Source organism: Silene latifolia, chromosome X (genome assembly GCF_048544455.1).
Source record: "Silene latifolia isolate original U9 population chromosome X, ASM4854445v1, whole genome shotgun sequence".
In the NCBI taxonomy this organism is placed as follows: domain Eukaryota; kingdom Viridiplantae; phylum Streptophyta; class Magnoliopsida; order Caryophyllales; family Caryophyllaceae; genus Silene; species Silene latifolia.
Window position 1 is genome coordinate 153,606,712 of NC_133537.1, and position 6,202 is coordinate 153,612,913.

Here is a 6,202-nt window from a genome sequence, read left to right on the forward strand (position 1 = left end):
CACCACTGGCGGCCGGTGGGCCGGCTCCCGCACCTCTGCTATGTGTTCCCCTTCCCTCATTTTTGTTTTCAATTGTTTATGTGTCGTGGGCATGTCTTCTTTTGCGAGGATTAATAAGATTATTATTATTATTATTATTATTATTATTATTATTATTATTATTATTATTATTATTATTATTATTATTATTATTATTATTATTATTATTATTATTATTATTATTATTATTATTATTATTATTATTATTATTATTATTATTATTATTATTATTATTATTATTATTATTATTATTATTATTATTATTATTATTATTATTATTATTATTATTATTATTATTATTATTATTATTATTATTATTATTATTATTATTATTATTATTATTATTATTATTATTATTATTATTATTATTATTATTATTATTATTATTATTATTATTATTATTATTATTATTATTATTATTATTATTATTATTATTATTATTATTATTATTATTATTATTATTATTATTATTATTATTATTATTATTATTATTATTATTATTATTATTATTATTATTATTATTATTATTATGGATGCGTGACTTTCATTAATAGAAAAACAAAAATTTACATGAAATTGGTGGGAGGAGAAACAAGTGGGCTCCCACACCCTTAGCAACAACAAAGCTAAGTCTAGTAAAAATGTAAGCGGCCACCCGAGCCCCGCATCCCGAGATCCGAGAATTTCGGATCCGCTTGAGCAAGGCAACAAGATCCGAACCCAACTCCCCAAGTGATGAGAAAGAGAAAGGAAGGAAACCATAGTTACATTGCCGCGCACAAATCCCCATACTTAGCACACTTCGGCCGAGCAAAGATCAAGAACAACCCGCCAGGCACAAAATTCGTCATCGTCCCGAGTCAAAGGAGAGGACCCGGTCAAGTCAACGCACACATCACGCCCCATGTCCCAAGAATAAAGCAGCAAATCCGCAGGACGAAGAGAACCCCCATGTCCGTCAACCAAACCAACATCAACCTCCTTTCCGCAGAAATACGGATCTATAGCGGATGTCGAAAAGAGTGTCACGGACGAGGTTATCCGATGTTTAACGCCCACGATACAGTACAAGAAACAGCGTGGTCCTCAAAAACATCATCAGCAAAATCCCGAGAGCAAGCTGGACAGGGCCTAGAGATTATTATTATTATTATTATTATTATTATTATTATTATTATTATTATTATTATTATTATTATTATTATTATTATTATTATTATTATTATTATTATTATTATTATTATTATTATTATTATTATTATTATTATTATTATTATTATTATTATTATTATTATTATTATTATTATTATTATTATTATTATTATTATTATTATTATTATTATTATTATTATTATTATTATTATTATTATTATTATTATTATTATTATTATTATTATTATTATTATTATTATTATTATTATTAGTACTGTTATTATTGTTATTATTATTATTATTATTATTATTATTATTATTACTATTGCTGTTATTACTGTTATTATTACTATTACTATTTTGTTATTCTTTGTTATTATTACTATTCTTTTGTTATTCTTTGTTATTATTATTCTTTGTTATTACTTTTGTTATTATTATTACTATTACTGTTATTATTATTATTATTATTATTATTATTATTATTATTATTATTATTATTATTATTATTATTATTATTATTATTATTATTATTATTATTATTATTATTATTATTATTATTATTGTTATTATTATTGTTGTTGTTATTGTTGTTATTGTTATTATTGTTGTTATTGTTATTATTGTTATTATTATTATTATTATTATTATTATTATTATTATTATTATTATTATTATTATTATTATTATTATTATTATTGTTATTATTATTATTATTGTTATTATTATTATTATTATTATTATTATTATTATTATTATTATAATTTTTTTTTTTTATAATAAAATGCGCACAGCTTTCATTATAATAAAAACAATATTATAATTATTATTTTTATTATTATTATTATTATTATTCTAAAAGACATATCCCATCAATTAGACCATATACAGTTTTACTACCTTAGACTATCAATTAGAATAGCTTAGTTTATTTTCCTCTCAACATTTTTTAGAACCCTAATATTTCCTCTCTCAATATTTATTCAATAAAAGTTGTAATCTTTCTTTAATATTAGTTTAATCGATCTCTAGTTTATGCAAGTTCTTCATTTCTTAATAGTTTACAATTGTTCATTAGGTTGTAATTGGAAAACAAGAAGAAATTCATCTTCCATTATTATTCAAGTTTGTTACTTTCATCTTTGTGGGTACAATTTCTCATCTTTTCCTTACATTTATTTTCATTAGTTTACACTTCTTATCTTGTTTAATTATTATTCATCCAAAGTAGTAAACTTTACCATGTTCACCATGTTTGGTTGTATTTTGTTCCATCTTATTGTTGGTTTTTCGTTGCTAAACATGTGTGAGTATTTCTCATCTAGGGCTTAGGAGATTCTTGGGTCTATAATGAGTATGATTTTGGGTCAGAATTATAAAGATTTGGGCGTCTTAATGGTTGTCACTTTCATGCATATGAAGTGTGTGTAGAATTTCTCCTATGAAAGTTTGAGTATTTTCTCACATGTTTGGTTATCTTGGTGTCTATACTAGTGGATGAACAATCTTGGTGTGTAGACTATTGGATGATCCTTGTGTATGTGTGTGACGAGTTTTAGTTAATCACATGAAAGTTGGTTAATGAATTCTAGGTGTCCTAAGAAATTAGGTATAATTCCTTGACTATTTGCATCACCCATTTCCCATGTTTACCTTGTTTCATGCCCAATAATCCAAGTGAACCCGAAAGCTCTAGTCTTTCTCGTATTGATCAATTATACTTTCATTTTAGCATACTTCTATATCTTATTTGCACCTTAGTTTATAATCAACCAATCTTACTTTTGTTTGACTAAAATAAGATTTAAACCAACTAAGTATACACCCCCGCCATCTTTGTGTTCGACCCTGATTAAATACTACTTTAATTGGGTTACTCTATAAATGTTTTTTTGATTCGGAAATGATGACAAATCCGACTATCAAAGTGGCGCCGTTGCCGGGGATGGCGTTAGGTTATACTTAGTTAGTTAGTGTCTTAGCTTTAGTTTTAGTGTAGTTGTTTAATTGTTTGCGTAGTTTGGGTGCTTCTTGTAGAGTGTGTGTGATTTTTGCCTTACCCTAGTGTGTAAAAAGCACTAGGAGACTTACGGTTTGTCAAGTTGCATGCCTAGGAGGAACCATCAAGCTTTGCTCTTTGACTCTGACCCCGAAAGGCTTTTTATAGCCTTAAGGAATATGACCATTGAAAGGGTTAGAACCTCTTCTCAAGCAACCATAAACCAAGCAAATTCACCCATCCAACCTCTCATTGAAAACACAACACAACAACAACCAAACAACACCATTGATCCTCTACTAGAAAATCCTTTCCACAATTTCCAACTCCTAAATACTCCACCCTAAACACCCCCTCATATACCAAACCCACCACCACAAATGGCTTTATGTGATCACAATCGCCCTAACCATAATGCTGCTTGTAATCCAATTAATTTCGGCACCTTGGCTCCAAACAATTTCGCGATGCATCCCGCCCAAGTGGGCTTGATCGAAAGCTTGATCGAAAAGGATTGTTTCGGTGGGCATATTGATGAAGATGCTCATGCCCACCTAAGGAAGTTCAAGAATAAGGTGGCAATGATGAAAAAGAATGGAGTGTCTGAAGAAACTTTAAGATTGATGCTATTCCCATTTTCTCTAACGGACAAGGCGGATCGTTGGTTAAATGTGCACCCTCCGAACACATTCACTACATGGGATACTTTAGCCAAGGCGTTCCTAGCCAAGTATTACCCGTCATCGAAGACCGTCATGCTCCAAAACAAGATCCATACATTCCAACAAGAGGATGGAGAGTCCTTGGGAGAAGCACGGGATAGGTACCAAGACTTGATTGCTAGTTGTCCTCACCATGGAATACCGGCTTGGTATATCACTCAAACATTTTTCCAAACTCTATTGCCAAGAACAAAAGAAATGGTGAATGCCTCCGCGGGAGGGGGCTTCTATCATTTGGGTGATGAAGAGGGCACGACTCTAATCAAGAAAATGGTAGACTCCGAGGCAAATTATGGCACAAGAGGGAATATCTTAAGAAGAAATAAGCACCCTCCCGAATTCTTAGTGAATGTGGATACCAATGCTAAGCTTGATATGCTCACCAAGAAGCTTGATGAGTTGAGTAAGAAGAAGCAAGTGAGCCAAGTAAATCAAACTACCACTTCTCATGGACCATCCATGGAGGAAGTGACGCAAAGATCAACATGTGAGTCATGTGGAGGGATGGGTCACACTTATGAAGTGTGTGCAAATAACCATTATAACAACTATGATGGGAACAATGTGCAAGAGGTGAGTGCTTTCCAAGCATTTAACAACTTTTCCAACCGTCCACCTAGGCCCTCATTCTACAACAACCAAGGATCCAACCAAAACTTTGCCAACCAACCTTAAGCATACCAAGATTATGGGGGTAACCAAGGGAACCAAGGTAATCAAAACTTTTACCAAGGAAACCAAGCCAACCAAGCCAACCAAGGGTTTGGTCAAGGGTTCAATCATGGATACAACAATTACCAAAAGTACGACCAGGGGCAAAATCACGGGTTTAACCAAGGTTACCAAGGGAACAACCAAACTTCCAACTTTAGAGATTAAGGATATGGCTTTTCTCTTCCAATTTCCAACCAACTTTTCACCCAAGAGCTACCACCCCAAGCAAGTAATACCATGGAAGATGCTAAATATGACAACTTGGTGAATCTAATAGGGGATTTGGCAAGTAATACCCAACAACAAATCAAGAATCTTGAAGCTAAAGTGGCTTCTCAAGCGTTCATAAATCCCCAAAGACCACCGAGTGGATTTCAAGGACAAGGGAAAAATGCAAGGGATCCTATGAAGGCAAAGGAAGTCAATGCTATCATGATGGGAGTTGAAGAGGAAATAGAAGAGTCATATGGTTTGCCAAGTCAGATGAGTTATCATACACTACTACCTTTTCCATGGCTATGGAAACATTCCAAGAAGTTGATCATGAGCCCGAAAAAAGGAGCATTGGAGGCTATGTGCTTGAGCAAATAATGACAATTCATGGTACAAACTTGGATGTTGAAGTCGACCCGGATCAGGGAGAGATGGTTATGACTACACCAACCACTATGAATGAAGAATTTGTGCTTGAGGAAATTGTGGAAGCACCAAATGTAAAGTTATAAGTTGAGAGGAACCCGAAAAAAGAAGAGATAATCATGGTGGAAGAACACTCTTTAGCCAAGCAAGAAGGGGCCAATGATACTTCAAGGTATGACAAGTTTATGGACTTGGTAATGAAAATAGAGACCTCCAATCAACCTTTGGTGGAGATGCCTCATTACTCCGAATTCCTTGAAGAAGTCATTTCTAGACGAGTGGACATTGGTGGCCATGAGCTTGATACCTCAAGTGAGGAGTGCAATGTGGTCAAATCTAAAGAAATCCTCGTCAAACTTGATGACCCCGGGAGTTTCTCAATTCCATGTACCATTGGTGACCAAAAAGTGGATAGTGCTTTGTGTGACTTAGGGTCAAGTGTGAGTGTCATACCACTTACCCTTGTGAAGAGGTTGAATATTACAAGCCTAGCCCGCACTTCTATTACAATCAAACTTGCCGACGGGACAATCAAATCTCAAATTGGGATTCTCAAGGATATCATGGTTCAAATTGGCAAGCTTTCAATTCCAACCGATTTTGTTGTGTTGGACATCCCTATGGGAGGACGCTCTCGTATCATTCTTGGTAGGCCATTCTTGGCCACGAGAGGAGCCGTCATAGATGTCAAAGAGGGACGATTGTCATTCAAAGTCGGGAAGGAAAAGTTGAATTCAAGCTACCACATGCTTCAAAGAAAACCGTGGTTCAAAACATGTTTTCCGTGGAAACATTAGAACTCCATGAGAATGAAGATGAGGACATGGAACTCTTAGTTACTTGTGAGCCGAAAGTTGATAATGAGTCCCCGGCTAAGTTCCTTGAAGAAGAAGCGAATGTTAAAGATAAGCGTGGGGAAGAGGGCAAGACTTAGGAA

General features: G+C 33.2%; 1 non-coding gene across 1 annotated transcript; it reads right to left on the bottom strand.

The window, feature by feature from the left end:
* Window positions 1-3,945: 3,945 nt before the first annotated feature.
* LOC141625158 (small nucleolar RNA R71) lies at window positions 3,946-4,052 on the bottom strand. The gene has a single exon (XR_012534953.1). It is a non-coding gene; the product is annotated as a small nucleolar RNA R71 (small nucleolar RNA).
* Window positions 4,053-6,202: the final 2,150 nt, after the last annotated feature.